The sequence below is a fragment of the Podarcis liolepis genome (genome assembly GCF_965112155.1).
Source record: "Podarcis liolepis genome assembly, chromosome: 2".
Taxonomy (NCBI): Eukaryota; Metazoa; Chordata; class Lepidosauria; order Squamata; family Lacertidae; genus Podarcis; species Podarcis liolepis.
The window spans coordinates 2,428,974-2,444,853 of NC_139555.1; the positions used below are offsets into that span (position 1 = coordinate 2,428,974).

General features: G+C 44.4%; 2 protein-coding genes and 1 pseudogene across 9 annotated transcripts in view; 2 read left to right on the forward strand and 1 right to left on the reverse strand.

Moving 5' to 3' along the window:
• LOC310699149 (histone H2B 5-like) overlaps positions 1 to 15,880 on the forward strand; it is a 960,349-nt gene that overhangs the window by 809,304 nt on the left and 135,165 nt on the right. The window lies entirely within an intron of this gene.
• PDE1B (phosphodiesterase 1B) overlaps positions 1 to 15,880 on the reverse strand; it is a 121,710-nt gene that overhangs the window by 68,029 nt on the left and 37,801 nt on the right. The window lies entirely within an intron of this gene.
• On the forward strand, positions 5,437 to 6,295 carry LOC310700354 (proliferation-associated protein 2G4-like; annotated as a pseudogene). Its single transcript has one exon. The product of its transcript is annotated as a proliferation-associated protein 2G4-like (transcript).

The following is a 15,880-nucleotide window of genomic DNA, read 5'->3' on the forward strand; positions in this document are numbered from 1 at the left end:
CAAGTAAAATCCTCAGTGATACATTGGGCAACAGATATTGATCATAATATAGACATGGAAGCATGGGAATGATTGTGGAATATGGATATAAAATTTACAACATGTTATGGTCTAAGAGAAAAATATATGAAAATGATATATCAATGGTATCTAACACTGAGTAAATTGGCAAAAATGTATAAATCCAAATCAAATACGGTAAGTGTTGGAAATGTAAAGAAAAAGAAGGTTCTTTTTATCATATGTGGTGGTCTTGTAGTAACATTAAAGCTTTCTGGGAACTGATATATAATGAAATGAAAAGGATGTTTAAAATAACGTTTGTAATAAAAACAAAAACCCAGAAGCTTTCCTTTGGGGAATTATAAGGACAGAACTACCTAAACTGTATAGAAACTTATTAATGGATGCTACTACAGTGGGAAGAATGTTACTTGTCCCAAAATGGAAAGAAATAGAAGTCCCAGCAAAGGAAGAATGGATACAAAAACTTATGGAATATTGAGAAATGGCGAAACTTACCAGAAGAATAAGAAATCAAGATAACAAACTTTTTATAAAAGAATGGAAATGGTTTATTGCCTATTTACACAAAATTGGAAACAGGTAAGGACAGGATTATTGTGATAACCTGCAGTTTCCATCTTCATTCATTTGGAATCACAATACACACAGACACACACACACAGAGAGAGAGAGAGAGAGAGAGAGAGAGAGAGAGAGAGAGAGAGAGAGAGAGCGCTATGTGCATTGATTGATTAAACATTCATTTTAAAAAAATGGGTGCTGCCAATTTGGATAAGTGTGTGCTGCACAATTAACAACCCCAAATGTGCACATTGCAGTGGTGGGAGGAAGAAGGTGTGAAACTAGATGTTTGTGCTGCTGGGTTGGGAGAGAGAGAAGATGCCCTCATCTGAACCAGACCTTTTCAGAATTCACAGGTTGTTAATTCAGCCAGGAATTCCATTTGGCCTTGCCTCCATTAACCAGCCCGGATCTTGCTGGGTCCTTTATCTTCCACCTCTGCCAGACTTGACAGCAACACTAGCTGGCAAAGCAGCTGCCAGGACATGAGCCAAGGCAGGGAAGTGCTCAGAGCTGCGAGCCTCCCAGCACCCAAGGGAGCCCTTCCACCGGGCACGCTCCCTTTTAATTACTTGGCTGAGCCGAGCGATTAAAGTTCTGTTTCCGCTGCTGTGGCTGAAGCAGCCAGAGGCTGCCTGTTAAGTTGATGCACAATAAGGAGCTCAACAGCAAAGCCATGTCATCTCCTCCTTGGCGAAAGGCAGGGCTCCTGCCTACTAAGGAGTGAGGGCTACAGCGCAGCTCCACATGCGTGGAAGAGAAGGGTCGCCTCTGCTCCTTGCTGGGAAAGAGGGCTTGGGACAAAATCCTTTGGCACATCCTACTCACTTCCCAAGGGGAGGTCCCAGGTGCCTACAGCATGCTGAGAAAGAACCAGGCAGGACCCATTTGTGGAAGATGAGTTTCTGGTGCAATTTACTTTTATTTTCCATTCCACCCAAGGGACACAGAGCTCAGGATTTACTGTCTACTGCAAGAATAAGGAAACTGTGGGCCCTCCACAGGTTGCTAGACTACAATTCATGTCAGACCCAACCAGTATGGCAAATGGTCAGGAACGATGGGAGGTGGAGTCTCACATATGCAGAGCCTCAGGTTTCCCATCCCTGATGAACGTCCTGCTTGAAAGGCATCTGAGCCGTGCTGCTTCTTTTCTATATAGTCTGCCTCTTACACACACACACACACACACACACACACACACACACACACACACTTTTCAAAGCCCCAACTTTTCCTAGTTGCTGATTGATTACTGATTGATTACTTGGCCTCCATTTAATCTTGAATGGTCAGTGGTCAAAACAGTATTAAAAAGGAAAGAAACGAGTTGTAGATTTAAATCAAGCTTCCAATCTCCTCCCTACTCCATCCCTCTGATTGAAAGTTGCATGATTTAATTTTTTTACTTATTTATAAAAACTATTTCCATACCGCCTTTCACTTCAGAGTACCAAGTCAGTTTGCAGCCAAACAACAAAAGACAATAAATAATAACATGTGGCTGTAAAATATTAGTATCAGTTACAGTAATGAGAGTGCTAAAAACTGGCATTAAGAATCCAGCAACACCCAAGTGAATAGACATGCTTTTAAAGCTGCACCCACCAGTGATAATGTGAATGGGAGGACACACACAGAGATGCAACACAGGATCTCACCCAGCCTTCACCATCCTGGTGCCTTCCAACACATATCACAAAAAGCCAGATCCAGTAGTTACAGTACTTTCGGGGTAGACTCAGGTTGTTCCAGGATCTTGCAGTTACTGGCTCATAAACCAGTATGCACTTTTTAAATGTTCATCCCATTTATTTGCAATACAGCTTTGTGAGGTAGGGTCAGACAGAGGAAAGCAGATCAGGTGCACACAGGTATGTAAGAGTCAGGAAGCATTGACTCATTCAGCTAAACATTCTCTACACTGGCTGGCAGTAGCTCTTCAGAGTTTCAGCTCAGGGCTGGAACCTGGGATGCTCTGAATGCAAACCATGGGCTCTCTTGCTTGCTGAAAGCCACCATGCAGAGGGCCTCACTGTTCACGCAGCAACTGTGACTGTGTTGGACACTTGTACCTGGGCTTTTTTTCAGATGGGTGCCATTGCCATTCTAAGAGAATAAGGGAGGTGTTCATGGCGAGTTCCACCACCTCTTTTTCTAGAAAAATAGGACTGGCTGGTACATCAGTGTCACAACAGTGTTTATTTGCTGCAGTAAACAAGAAAGTGTAAAAGCAAGAGTAAAATCTTTAAACATGCCCTAGATATGTGCCAAGAAGCTAAGAGCAATTCCAGCTCCTTGGCACAGGACTGTGACTACACAGAGACATGCATCTCCCTTTCATACTTTTTTATGGCCATAGCTATGGCAAAAGAAAAGACTGTAGCCAACAAAACTCAGGCAAGTCAATTAACATATAATTCCCAATGTGTTTTGCTGATCTCATCAGGAAAATTGGTTCAATAGTTAGACTAACAGAAGGAGAGTCAGAATGGTGTAGTGCTTAGAGTGTTGGACTGGCAGCTGGGAGGCCAAAGGTCAAATCCTCACTCAGCCATGAAACTCACCGCGTGACCTTGGGCCAGTCACTCTCTCTCAACCTAATCTACCTCACAGGGTTGTTGTTAGGATGAAACGGGAATGGGAAACCAATGTACACCACCTTGTGTTCATTGGAGGATAACTGGGATATAAATATAATAATAATTATAGACAGACAGAAACCTTGGCCTTTTCCACTAAAAGTATTAAAAGAAAGCCAGAATTTGAGTCTGCATGTCTTGGCTCCCACAAAACTGAGAAGGAAAGCTGAGGATGAGGATGATTAATTAATTTTGTATAACCACTGGTCGCAGGGTGGTTCACAATATAAAAACACAATATAAAAACACAAAATACATAATAAAAACAACCCAATAATCCCCCCTCGTTTTGATAAAGACCAGTCTTCCCCAACCTGGTGCCCTCCAGATGTGGTTGGACTACAACACCCCACATTCCTGACCATGCTAGCTGGAACTGATCAGAGTTGTCCTTCAACAACTGGAGGACACCAAGTTGGCGAAGGCTGAAATAACTCAAACCTCTTCACTCAAGGATAAGGTCGCAAAAGAAACCAAATGCAAAATCATGCTCCCACCCAGCACTCACACAGATATATGGAACTTTTCCTCTCACAATCCCCTTAACCTTGAAACAGGAAAGAGAAACCCAGAACAGGTTCTTTTTGTGGTGGGAAGGTGAGGAGAGAGGGGAATTTCCTGTTGTACAGGTGGACCTCGTTCTCCATGGGAACACCCAACTTGTCGCAAGGCTGAGTCCCACCCTCAGGCTAGAACTACAAGCAGCAGCAGCAGCCCTGAGTCCACTCGCTTCTCTCACTCTCTGCTGTGATGTTCCATGGTTGTCCCTTGAGGGGTGCAGAAAGATGCAATATGATTATGACATCCTTTGTCTTCCACTGGTGGCAGAAAGGAGGAGAAGTAAGTGGCAATGCATGGTATCTGTTTCTGCCAAAAGCCTCATGTCAGCCATTAACACCTAGTTCTGGTCTCAGCCCTATAGTTGAAATTATTTTTTATTAATATTACTCATCATCATCCCCAGTAGTAGCAGATGAAGAAGAAGTGTTTATCATCCATGATGCTTCCCCTTGGTCAGCTTGTCTATAAAGCTCATCCAGGTCAGAGCTCAAGATCTGAAAGCATACGGCAGCCATCAGCAACCTGGCTCCGTCCAAATGTTGTTAGACTCCCATCAATCCCAGACAACACAGTCAATGGTCAGGGATGATGGGATCTGGGGTCCGGCAACACCTGGGGGGCTGCAGGTTGGGGACATCTGGCACATGAGTCAACTGAAAGAGAAGAGTGGAAGTTAGTGAAATGAAGGGTGGCATTCTTGTTCCACTGAACAAAAAATGGAATCCTTGAAACAGAGACTGTGGAGGAGGGAATGGACAGCAGAATCAATGCGCAGAGAACAGTTCACAGTGATCCTTTTGGAAACCCTGTAGGCTGAATTCAACTTACTGGAGCCTAAGGTTCCATATCACTGGGTTACTGCCATCCAGACAGCTCAGTGGAACAAGTGACAGAGGATCTCCCCAGGAGGATTCCCATCACCCATGGAGAAGGGAGAAGAATCTCCACCTGCCCCACATAAGTACTGCCCATGCTGCTTTCTGGAATGTCCAATCAATTTGCTAATGTGAAAATGCAACATGCAACATGTGGCCTGTCCTTTGCTGCAGCCATTGCTATTCTTCCAGCATTCTTCCAGGTAGCAGTTTGGCAAGTCTGAGCACAGAATGGATGTCTTTAATAGGGTCCAGCTTATTTCCCCAGCACTTTTCCCAGGCACCCAGCAGGTGCATGCTCAGCATGTATTAAATTAGAGGCAAGAAGAGCTGCTTTCATGAGAGGAAATTAGGCTTGAGAGAGAGGCAGGGGGAGGAGGGGAGAACTCAGCAGTTCAGCTGCCAGAGGGGGGTGGGCAGGTCGGCAGGGGGGCAAAGAAAGCCAATCAGATGTGCAAAAGACCTACTAGGGAACGCTGCTGAATAAAAAAGAGCTGCAAGTGGATGGACCACTTTCCCCCAGGCAGTGAAAGAGAGAATGCTCAGCCGACAGGCATCAGCTCTGCAACATCTTCAGTTAGACCTTCAGGGGTAGGGAACCTCAAGCCCAGGGACCAGATGCAGCCCCATGGCCTCTCTGTCTAGCTCTCAGGACGCTCCCCAGCCCCACACACTGGCTCTGCTTTGCCCCATCCCGGAATGTGTCCTTGATCTCTGGTTGGAGGACACAGAGGCATGTTCAAGTGTGTGCAGAAACTAGCCTACTAGGGATGCTATCACACCAGCTGAAGCAGCATTTGATAGATGGGGAGAAGATTATCATTCAGAACCCCTCAGACTAGCAAAGAAAGGACCATGAAAAAGCAGAATTTGAGGTCCATGAAGTTTACATTATTGATGTTCTCGTCAGCAATGGAGAAGGAAAGGCAAAGGCTGCTGGGTAGAGAACTACAATTTACAAAAGGGACCCTTCCAAGCATTGTGGTTTGAAAATGAAAACTTCCCGTGCCTTTTTCAGTGAGGTGGAAAGAGGCTTTGATACTATGCCATTCACTCTCAGGGCATTTGAGGATGAAAAGGCAAGGATGGGGATAGCAGAATATGCTAAACATGAGCTGCTACAGCCTTTTCATGTCCTCTATGAGAAAGAAGCAAAGTTTGTTGCCCAGTTTAAGTTCATGGTGCTTTTAATGCCCAATGGCCCCATGAGGATAACTAGCAGACCCTTTGAGCCTGAACTCTACAATTCAGAATTTGAAGTGCAAGATGCAGAACTGAAGGCACTCCTACAGAGCTCAGCAAGCCACAAGGCCCCCCCAAAAAGAAGAAAAAGAAGGCCCCTAAGAATGCCAAGAACACCACACAGGGGAAACAGCAGAAGAGAATGAGACTGGTGACTGAACCACTCTGATCGCCTCTGCGTAGCACCTGATTCTTTCTCTCACATGCCCCAACTCAAAACAAGAGAAACAAATATCCCTTTATGCCTGATTGTCTCATAGGACCAAATGACAAATAGCCTGACCTTCCCACAGAGTGTAACCAGTTGTGACTCACTTTGCCACTGAGGGAGGAATCTCTTGGTCTCTTCAGATTCCTTTTAAAAGTATGAAATAATATAATCAGGAGTGGAAAAAAACAAAAACCAGGCTTCCCCACTCAGGTTTAAACACCCAGGTTTAAGCCCTTATAACTGCAGAGATGAAACAGCAAATATTTAGGCACCAATGGTGAAAAATCACTCTGCACAGGCTCAAATCCACTCTGTTCTGCAGTGTTGCATCACGTATTTATGGGCAAAGCCCTGTTTAAAGAAAATGAGCTCTGCATCTGTGATATGGTGGCCCCTGGCTCAAAGACAGCCCTGCAGTTCTGACCAAGTGAGCAGCAAGGTCAGGTGAAGTGGAAAAGAAAGGGGCCACCAAACCAACAAGTTTCAAAACCTGTCTTAGGGGTTTCTATTTAAGAATTTCATTTGGAGAATCAACATGTCTCATGGCAGTACTGGGCTGTAGGCTTAAGGAGTCCAAAATAAGACACCACAGACTCCCCTAGAAAGGACCAGGCACTTCCGATCCCAGCTGGATCCAATCCAAATTCTCCAATTTACTTTTGAGCAGTAACTCATCATGATAGATTGCTACTAATGGCCACTCAATGCATTTAACCCCATGGCCCCAATTACCACCCCCAGCAGATGTGACCTTTTACTGTAAAAAAATGTGCTCAGCACAGCCTGAAATGGCTTGTTACTCATTGCCAAGCCAGGACCATTCATCTTTGCTTTTTTAATTCTCTGCACCATCCTTTATTGGGCAAAATATTTCTTTTGAGGCTTTAATGCATTCGGTAGAAATTAGCCCTTTTAAAAAGATTTATTAGGCAATTAGCAAGCTTGGAAAGATAATCATTTAATGTCAAAAGCAGGATTGACTTCCTCTTTTTAAAAGAGGAATCTGGGCAAGGGATACTGAGCTTCTTTTACTGTGGCGGGGGGGGGGAGGAGACACCCTCTCCACTTTGTCCTCGGGCAAACAGCACTGGCTTGCAAAATGCACTTTGCATCTTTAAAAGAAAAACCATAGTAATTACCGTATTTTTTGCACCATAACACTCACTTTTTCCCTCCTAGAAAGTAAGGGGAAATGTCTGTGCGTGTTATGGAGCGAATGCCTGCGGGTGGCGGGGGGGATCTGCTGCAGTCGTGAGCAGAGGATCCATGGTTCCCCTTCCTTCCCTCCTCCGTGGTTACAAAGCATGGATCCACATGGATCCTCAGAATTTTTGCATTGGGCTACTCCAAACTCACTGTCAGATCACATGTCTGTGGCCACAGCATGAACCACAAAAATCATATATCCACTATTTCGTTTAAAATATTTTTTTTCTTGTTTTCCTCCTCTAAAAACTACGTGCGTGTTATGGTCTGGTGCGTGTTATAGAGCGAAAAATACGGTACCTCGCGGATGGTTCCACCTTCATTTTTCCTGCACAAGTATGAGTGTTTACCAAGATTACTGAAGTAAGAGCCCAGCTCCATCACAATTTTCTGCTTCCACCTCCTGGGATTATTATGTGATTGCTTTTTATCCTGCCTTTCTTCCAAGACCCTCAAAGCAGTATACACTTATCCTCACAACAAGCCAGCAAAGTAGGCTAAATCAAAGAGATGGTGATCATCCCAGAGTCACGGATTATGAGCAAATGGGATTCAAAATTCCCAGATCCAAGCAGGAAATCCTAGCACAAGGGTCACCAACCTTTTGGGGCCCACGGGCACATCTGCATCCTGGGAGAAGATGTTGTGACTCACCACAACCAAGCACACCCTACAAGCTGGTCTGCTGGCTACAATAGTGTGTTTCTTTCAAGCCTAGTTTGGGGAGGGGGAGAAGTAGGGAGACAGGGACCCTGTGGGTGTCCAGAAAGTCCTCTGTAGGCACATGTGTGCCCATGGACACATTGCCAACCCCTTTTTGAAGACTACCACATTGGCTCTTGAATGTGTACATGTCAAGCTGCACAAGACACGAGAGGACTTAAAAGGAAAGTCATTCGATCATTAACCAATACAATGCAACTGAAACATTCAGTCTCACAGAAAACAGTTCACGTGGGCAAGGGTGTCATCTTCTAAGGGCTGCACACAGTGTGCCAATGGCCTATACACTTGAAATGGAACAGCATCACTGCTTCAATTCCTAATTCAAAAAAGGGGGTTGCTGCACAGAGCACTGGTTAGTTGTGCATTATTTAGGGATTTCTGGGTATGTGGACAAATAATACCACTTTGGAACCAAGAGGATAATGGGGCGCTTTTTCTTCAATAGGTTACAAAACAAGCAGGCGTGCTGTGATGCTGTATAATTATGTTTCACTGCAAGAGTGGTTGCTACAGGCTTGGTGTAGGTGGCTTTACCTAGTTGGAGATAAAGAAGAGTGGCTGGGGGGCAGGGATCAAGGTATGTCCCCTGAGTCAAGTGGCAGAGAATACACTTTGCCTGCAGAAGATCCAAGGCTCAGTCCTTGGCATCTTATCTAGAAAAGATAAGGCAGAGCTGCTGCTAGACCATAACAAGCTAGATCAGGGGTAGGGAAGTTGCGGCCCTCCAGCTCTCACCACCCCTGCCAGCTTGACCTGTGTTGAAGCATGATGGAAGTTGTGGTCCAACAACACCTGGAAGGCCACAGATTCTCTTCCCTGAGCATCACAGGCCAGCCGTAGGACACAGCATAAGGCAGTTGCATATAGAAAACACTCCTTAAGCAAGCATATAAATGGGCAAAGGAGATAGAATCCTTTTGTAAAGCACTTTAAACTTTTCTACAATCAAGTGGTATATAATTTTTATGAAACAAAATAAATAAATAGGGAGAGACCAGGTGGGTTATCAGGAGACAGTGGAAGCTGGGGCTTTGGATAAAGTTATCTCTCACAGAAGCAAGGGAATATAAAGAGGAAGTGTGGCATGGGAAGAAAGATTAATATTAGATAGTTTGCAAAGTGACCCCCCCCCAAGTTATCTACTAAACAAACAGCGAAACCATGGTGGAAGCAGTGAGTTTCCACTCAATCCACTTGAGATTTTGTTTTCAAATTCTAATCTGCTTTGCACATTCGAAATAACAGATAAACACAAAGATCTAAAACAGGTAAAATAAATGGAGAAACAATAATTTGGTTGCTTGAAGACAGCAAAGAAGGAAGCTGGAACTGTCGTAGGCTTTCTATCTGCTGCAGAACAAGACAGTGAAGGGAACAGATCAGCTCCCTCCAGGACTTGGACAGCTCCCAGTGCTCCACTACATGAAAAGCCCGGAAAATCAGCCAGAAAGCAGAGTCTGATGGTTGCTCTGCGCTGGAAGCCAGATGCAGGGAAATCAGAATGTGGGAGGACAAGGCAGCAGCATTGTGTGTTTGCATCTGCCAAGGGTGTTTGTACAGGGGGATCACAACCCCAGTTCTGATAAAGATACTGAATGGTCAGCCCCTCATTAGTTAGCTGCTGTGTGAACATAAAAGAGCCATTAGAGTATGTTGTTGAATTAGTGTTTTCACCGTATTGGAGTCATTTAGATCTCCAACTCCTTCCTTGTCCAATATGTAATTTCCCCCAATTCACATTAACTGACGTCAATAACTGTGTTACTACCGAAATTAAACAAAAAATACTATGAAGGGTGATTAAAAGCACAGGAGAAACCAGCTACTTTATTAAAGGCAACATGAAGGAATTTCCCCTATTTTTTTAACCATTTCGAGTTCAGCTATGCACTCCCGAATGGCATGTGGGGTTAGAACTCCCAATAAATCTCCGCTGCAGGCAGAAGAGCCCAGGTTCAAACCCCAGCTGGGAAAGAACCCTGCCCAAAATCCGGCAAAGCTGCTGCGAGACCGTGCAGACAGTACTGAGCTAGATGGACCAACTCAGTGCTCAGTAGACAGCAGCCTCTTTTGTTTCTAACAGGGAATTTGCAGTAGCTTATTTTTCACTTGGCCCCTTGTAAAAGCCTCAATGGGCTAATCCAGCGTCATGTCTCATTACAGCTTTTGCCTGGCCGAGGGAAGCAGGGAGAGAGCCTGAGAACCTGCTTTCCCTGCCAATCTAGGCTCTCATTCCTTGAGGACCACAGGGCACATGCACTCCCGCACGGCATGTGCACACAGAGTGATGGAACACTACTTTCTCAGTCTTACTGAAGCCTGCTGCTTATCATTAAGCCACCTGTTCTCTCCTAGCTCTAGCTTCTACCCTATTCTGCATTCACACAGAGCCCCAGAGCCTCCAGGTGTACAAATCCAAGGCACTGGGCCTGCACAGAAGCCGAGGAACCAGCAAGGATCTGAGGCAGAACTATAGGCTTCAGACCTACTTGGAGGAAAACATGGAGCCTTGTTAAGACTAGAGGACTTCACTGCACATAGGCAGGAATGTGTTTATTCTGTGTTTTCATGCTCACAGCACACAAGCACAGAAATTCATCCTTGGCATTGAATTCAGTATTCAGATGACATTAGCTAGTTCACTCTCTCTTGTTCTCGCTCTCCCATTAAGTTTGGAAGAACCAGGTGGGAAATGTCTGCGGAAATCCCAAAGGCTGCTTTTCACATTACAAAGAAAAGCAAATAAGTTGTGCTTCTGCTTTTTGTGCTTCTGGGATAGATAGTATGCAAAGGCACGCACACTTGCGCATATTTTACATGCCACATGGGGGGGGGAGAGAGAAATTGTGCCAATTTTGCCTCTTACAAGTCACAGAATACAGCTTTTCTAGCTGTTTGTGTTTCCTGAGTGCCACATTCTCCTTTCTTAAGTGTCATGTATAAACACAGCCCAAATTGTAATTGGCAAGGGGGCAAGAGATGCATTTAGGAGGAGACCAAGTCTGGACACCCAGGACATCTCCCAAACCATTAGGAAGCAGCAGTGGGGAAGCCGTGATTTACAGCACATGATTTAAAGCTTAAACCCCCACTCCTCACTTTCTAATTTATTTTCATTAACATATTTGTAATTCACCTTATGACTAAAATTCTCCAAGGTAGCAAAAACATGAAAAATAATTTTAAAAAGAATACTCCTTTTTTGAGGGGTGGGACTTCTAAAAACTAAATTAGCAGCAACATCGTTCAAAGCAATAGAATCAAGAAAGAGAAACTCAACACGGCAATCTTTTCCTCTGATCGGTTTCCCCAACATTGTGAGTGAAAAGCAATCTGCAGAAGTATTGGCAGTGGAAAGGCAGCAAATAGGTAAAGGGCCCAGGATCCCTCTCCTGTCAGGCTGTTTCTCAGCTAAAAACTGCACTCAGCCGTTGCTGCTGATTCTCCACTGCTCACTGCTGACCCAGGCTACACACCTCCTGCAGCAGTTAATCTGAACTTCCCCAAGCTGGCTCTATCCGGGCCAGATCCTCCAGCGACTACTTGAGGCACCGTCCCCGTACTTGGACATGTTCCTCCACCTGCAGCACATATAAAAGGGACAGCCTGCATATAAAATGGGCCCCAAAATATTTCCCTGAGCGTCTGCACACAGCTTTGCTCACAGAGTATTTGTGATGGTGCCAGCAGGCGGTTTTCTGCCTTCCACAAACCAGCTGGCCCCAATCCCCTTCGGGTCATGCTGCCATGGTTTCTATTCTTCCAGAGTGGTGGAAGAGAGAACAGAACACCCATAAAACAGAACGAAAGAAGCAGCCTAGTGAGAGAAGCGCCAACTTCCCACATCGCCGCTGTTATCTCTAGGATGGGTCAGCACTGAGAGCTCCCTGAAGGGACTCTTGTGTCTCTCTGAGATGCCAGCATTCCTACGCATTGTGAGCTGATCAAAATTACACAAATGTTACTCAGTATGGAGTTTCTGGCTCATGGCTGCTCTCCAACAGTGTGGACTGAGAAGCGGGAGGAGAATGAGAATTTTCCAGTTCATTCTGATAAAAGTCATAATGATGAAAGCGAGTACAGTGGTACCTCGGGTTAAGTACTTAATTCATTCCGGAGGTCCGTTCTTAACCTGAAACTGTTCTTAACCTGAAGCACCACTTTAGCTAATGGGGCCTCCCGCTGCCGCCGTGCGATTTCTGTTCTCATCCTGAAGCAAAGTTCTTAACCCAAGGTACCATTTCTGGGTTAGCGGAGTCTGTAACCTGAAGCGTCTGTAACCCAAGGTACCACTGTAACTGGAAACATGGCAGAAGGGTACAAGATTATGCACTGTGTGAAAAAGTGGCTTGGGAAACATTTTTCTCCCTCTCTCAAGATACAGTACGTGAACCTGGGGACATCCAATATCCTATGGCAAGACACACAGCGCATAGTTAAACTCTGAAGCACAACCCCACAAGATGTAGTGGTGGCCACCCACTTGGATGGCTTCAAAAGAGAATCAGACAAATTCATGGCAGATCAAGTTATCCATGGGTACCAGCCACAATGGCTATGCTGTAACTCCACTGCGGGAGGCAGTATGGCTCCAAATACCAGTTGCTGGGAAATCACAAGAGGAGAGAATGCCATTGCACTTAGATGCTTCTTGCAGGCTCCCCATGGGCATCTGGGAGGACAGGATACAGGACAAGGGGGGGGGGACATTGGCCTGATCCAGCCGGGCTCTTCTGATGTTCTTCCGTACCAAGCATTAACTGTTAATTAACATTAACTGTTAGTGATCATAATGCTACAGATTTCTGCAATCTGTGTCCATAGCTCTGCCTGATGTTTTCATTCACTCCATTTCTAACCTACATTTCTTAACTAAAAATGCCAATGTAGCTGTAGGACCAATGAAACACTATCATAGTTCAAGAGAGAGAGAGAGAGAACGCTTTCCAATGGCAAAACAAAGCAATCATATCAAAAACACATAGTGCTGCATGAAGGTTATATGACATTTATTCTAGGCTTATAAATAGCTACGCACTTGATCACTTGTTCTGAGTAAAAAGCCTTCTCCAGGTGATGAAAAAAGACACTTTTGTAAACAGGAAAAGGAGCTGGGTTTTCCTTCCTTTGGGGCCATCAGTGTTCCATAACACTGAACTTATCTGCAAGACTGATGTTTTAATTCACTCCGTTTCTAACATATATTTCTTAACTAAAAATGCCAATGTAGCTGTAGGACTAATGAAACACTATCATAGTTCGAGAGAGAGAGAGAGAGAGAGAGAGAGAGAGAGAGAGAACACTTTCCAATGGCAAAACAAAGCAATCATATCAAAAACAGAATATAAATTCACACTAACAAACCCCACTCAAGGTGCCACCATCAAGTAGCACCTGCATCTCCACCTTGACTTCACAAGGAGCCCGGCCTCAATTTGCAGATCTGTGAGAGCAGGAAGAGATATGGGGTGGAGGGGGCAGCATTTGAAGGATAGCAGATTTATTGTGGCATAAGTGTTCATGGAATAAAGTCTACTTATTTATTTATTTCCTTATTTCTTTATTATACTTGTACCCCACCTTTCTCCCAAACTGGGATTCAAAGCAGCTTGCAACATTCAAAAATTTCAATTGCAAAATACAGTGGTACCTCGGGTTACAGACGCTTCAGGTTACAGACTCCACTATCCAAGAAATAGTACCTTAGGTTAAGAACTTTGCTTCAGGATGAGAATAGAAATCGTGCTCCGGTGGCACGGCAACAGCTGAAAGCCCCATTAGCTAAAGTGGTGCTTCAGGTTAAGAACAGTTTTAGGTTAAGAATGGACCTCCAGAACGAATTAAGTACTTAACCCGAGGTACCACTGTATATAGAAGATGCCATGTTGTATCCAGTGCTGTGCAAATGGGGCTCCTCCTTCCCCTTCCTCTCCTCCCTCCCAGATTTTGAATGTCTGTCGGGGCCTGGAGAAGGGGAAGTTCCATTGCACAAGTCCATTGTGCACCTGGATTGACAGTACTGGATACAAATCCATTGTCCAGAGGTATTACTCAGTTTGTGTGTGTGACCCCCTTTAAGCCACTGGCCTGTTTTCAGAGCATTGAGTTAATGTTTCTTTCTTTGCCCACCACCTGGGTGAAGTGGTTAATGTCCAGGAAGAAATGTGGCAGGAATGCTTAAGAGTTCAGACTTCCATCCTGCTCTTAATCCTGGTCCTATGCTTAGGCAGGCTGCAGTATTCATTGGTGTGTAAAATGCACTTTGCACATGTTTGCAGGGAGTCTTTGGCATGTGGGGCTAGCCACAGGGAGCACATTGCTCCCATGTTCTGTGCCGGAAAATTTCAGGGGGGGTGGCTGTATTAGTTTTTGCACTGAATGCACACCCACAAAAATTATTGCGGCACCTAAAAGATGAACAGATTTATTGTAGCAGAAGCTCTTATGGACTGGAGCCCACGACATCATATGCATTAAATGTTATCCACAGTTGATAGATGATAGATGATATATAGATAGCAAAACACAGAAAAAATAACTGTAAATTGCTTGTGGGTATATCTGTCTACATATATATTCATTCTCAGTCAAACTCACATGTATGTATTGAGTTCCATGATAGAAGAAAGGTGGGATATGAATATAATAAAATAAATAATATGCATTACACAGATATGTAGATATACAGAAAACCTGCCAACTGAGGCTAACACATCTGATGACAGGTCTTTGGAAATTAATGTGCAGACAATACTGATCACTGGGCTGCTGTCAGGGCAAATCATATTTTAACTGGTGCTTGTAAATACGTTGTATTGTATTTTTATTATTGCTTTTAATGTTTTTTATTTTTCTGAGGGAAGGTCAAGGTGACATGGCGGCTGGCAGCAGGACTGCAACAACCAAAGTCTCTCGCCTTCCCTTATTACAGATTATTTAAATCAGGGATAGACAACCTTTTTTTATTTGCCCGGTGAGGAGCTGGGCACCCAGCAGTGGGCAGAGTTGGAGCCAAGGCTGAGGCAAGGACACCCTCTTTCTTCTCTCTTGCTCTTTCTGCTGCTCTCTTTCCCACTTTTCCCCACAAGGAACCCAGCTGTGACATAAATAATGAAGTCTGTCAAGACAGATTCACCCCCCTCCCCTGCCGCAGCTTTTAATTGCAAAATTGACGAGTCTCTGTACAACCAGCTCTCATCCCTGGGGAAGAACACAACAGAAGCCGAAATAAACTTAATTTTTAAAATGTTACCTTCCCCTCTCTCTCTTCTTCTTGTTACTCTGGATAGGCAGGGTACATATTTAAAGTTAATTGGATAATTAAATATTATCTCAAATTATCAGCATCAACATTTACAAATGCCAGAGTGGCGTCTTCTTTTTTTAAAAATGCAAAAGAAACAATGTTGTTGCAAAATGTATTCCAGTTGTCATTCCCTCTGCTCCTTCTCTTCCAACTTTGCCTTCTGCTTTGAAAAGATGGTGAGGGAAACGAAATGGTTCTCTCTCTTTCTGCCCCCCCCATTCCAAAATGAGCTAAATGAGTTTAGAAGCCTCACTTATAATATTCTGTCTCTTCCCTCAAAATATCCTCAGCTGGCAGGTATGTGGGAGGCACTGCACTCATTCTCCGAGTCCCATTAGATCTGTTTTCCCTTTTATAATCAGCTGGATAACATTAGCTTAAAAGCTGGCTGGGATCCAGCACAGCGGAGATAGAGGAGTTAAGAGCAAAGAAAGGTTGGAGCCACAGGTAGCAACTCACATCATTTCATGTCGCTCTGTGGGAGCCTTCAGCAGGCAGGGTCAAACCTTCTGAAATTGCCTAA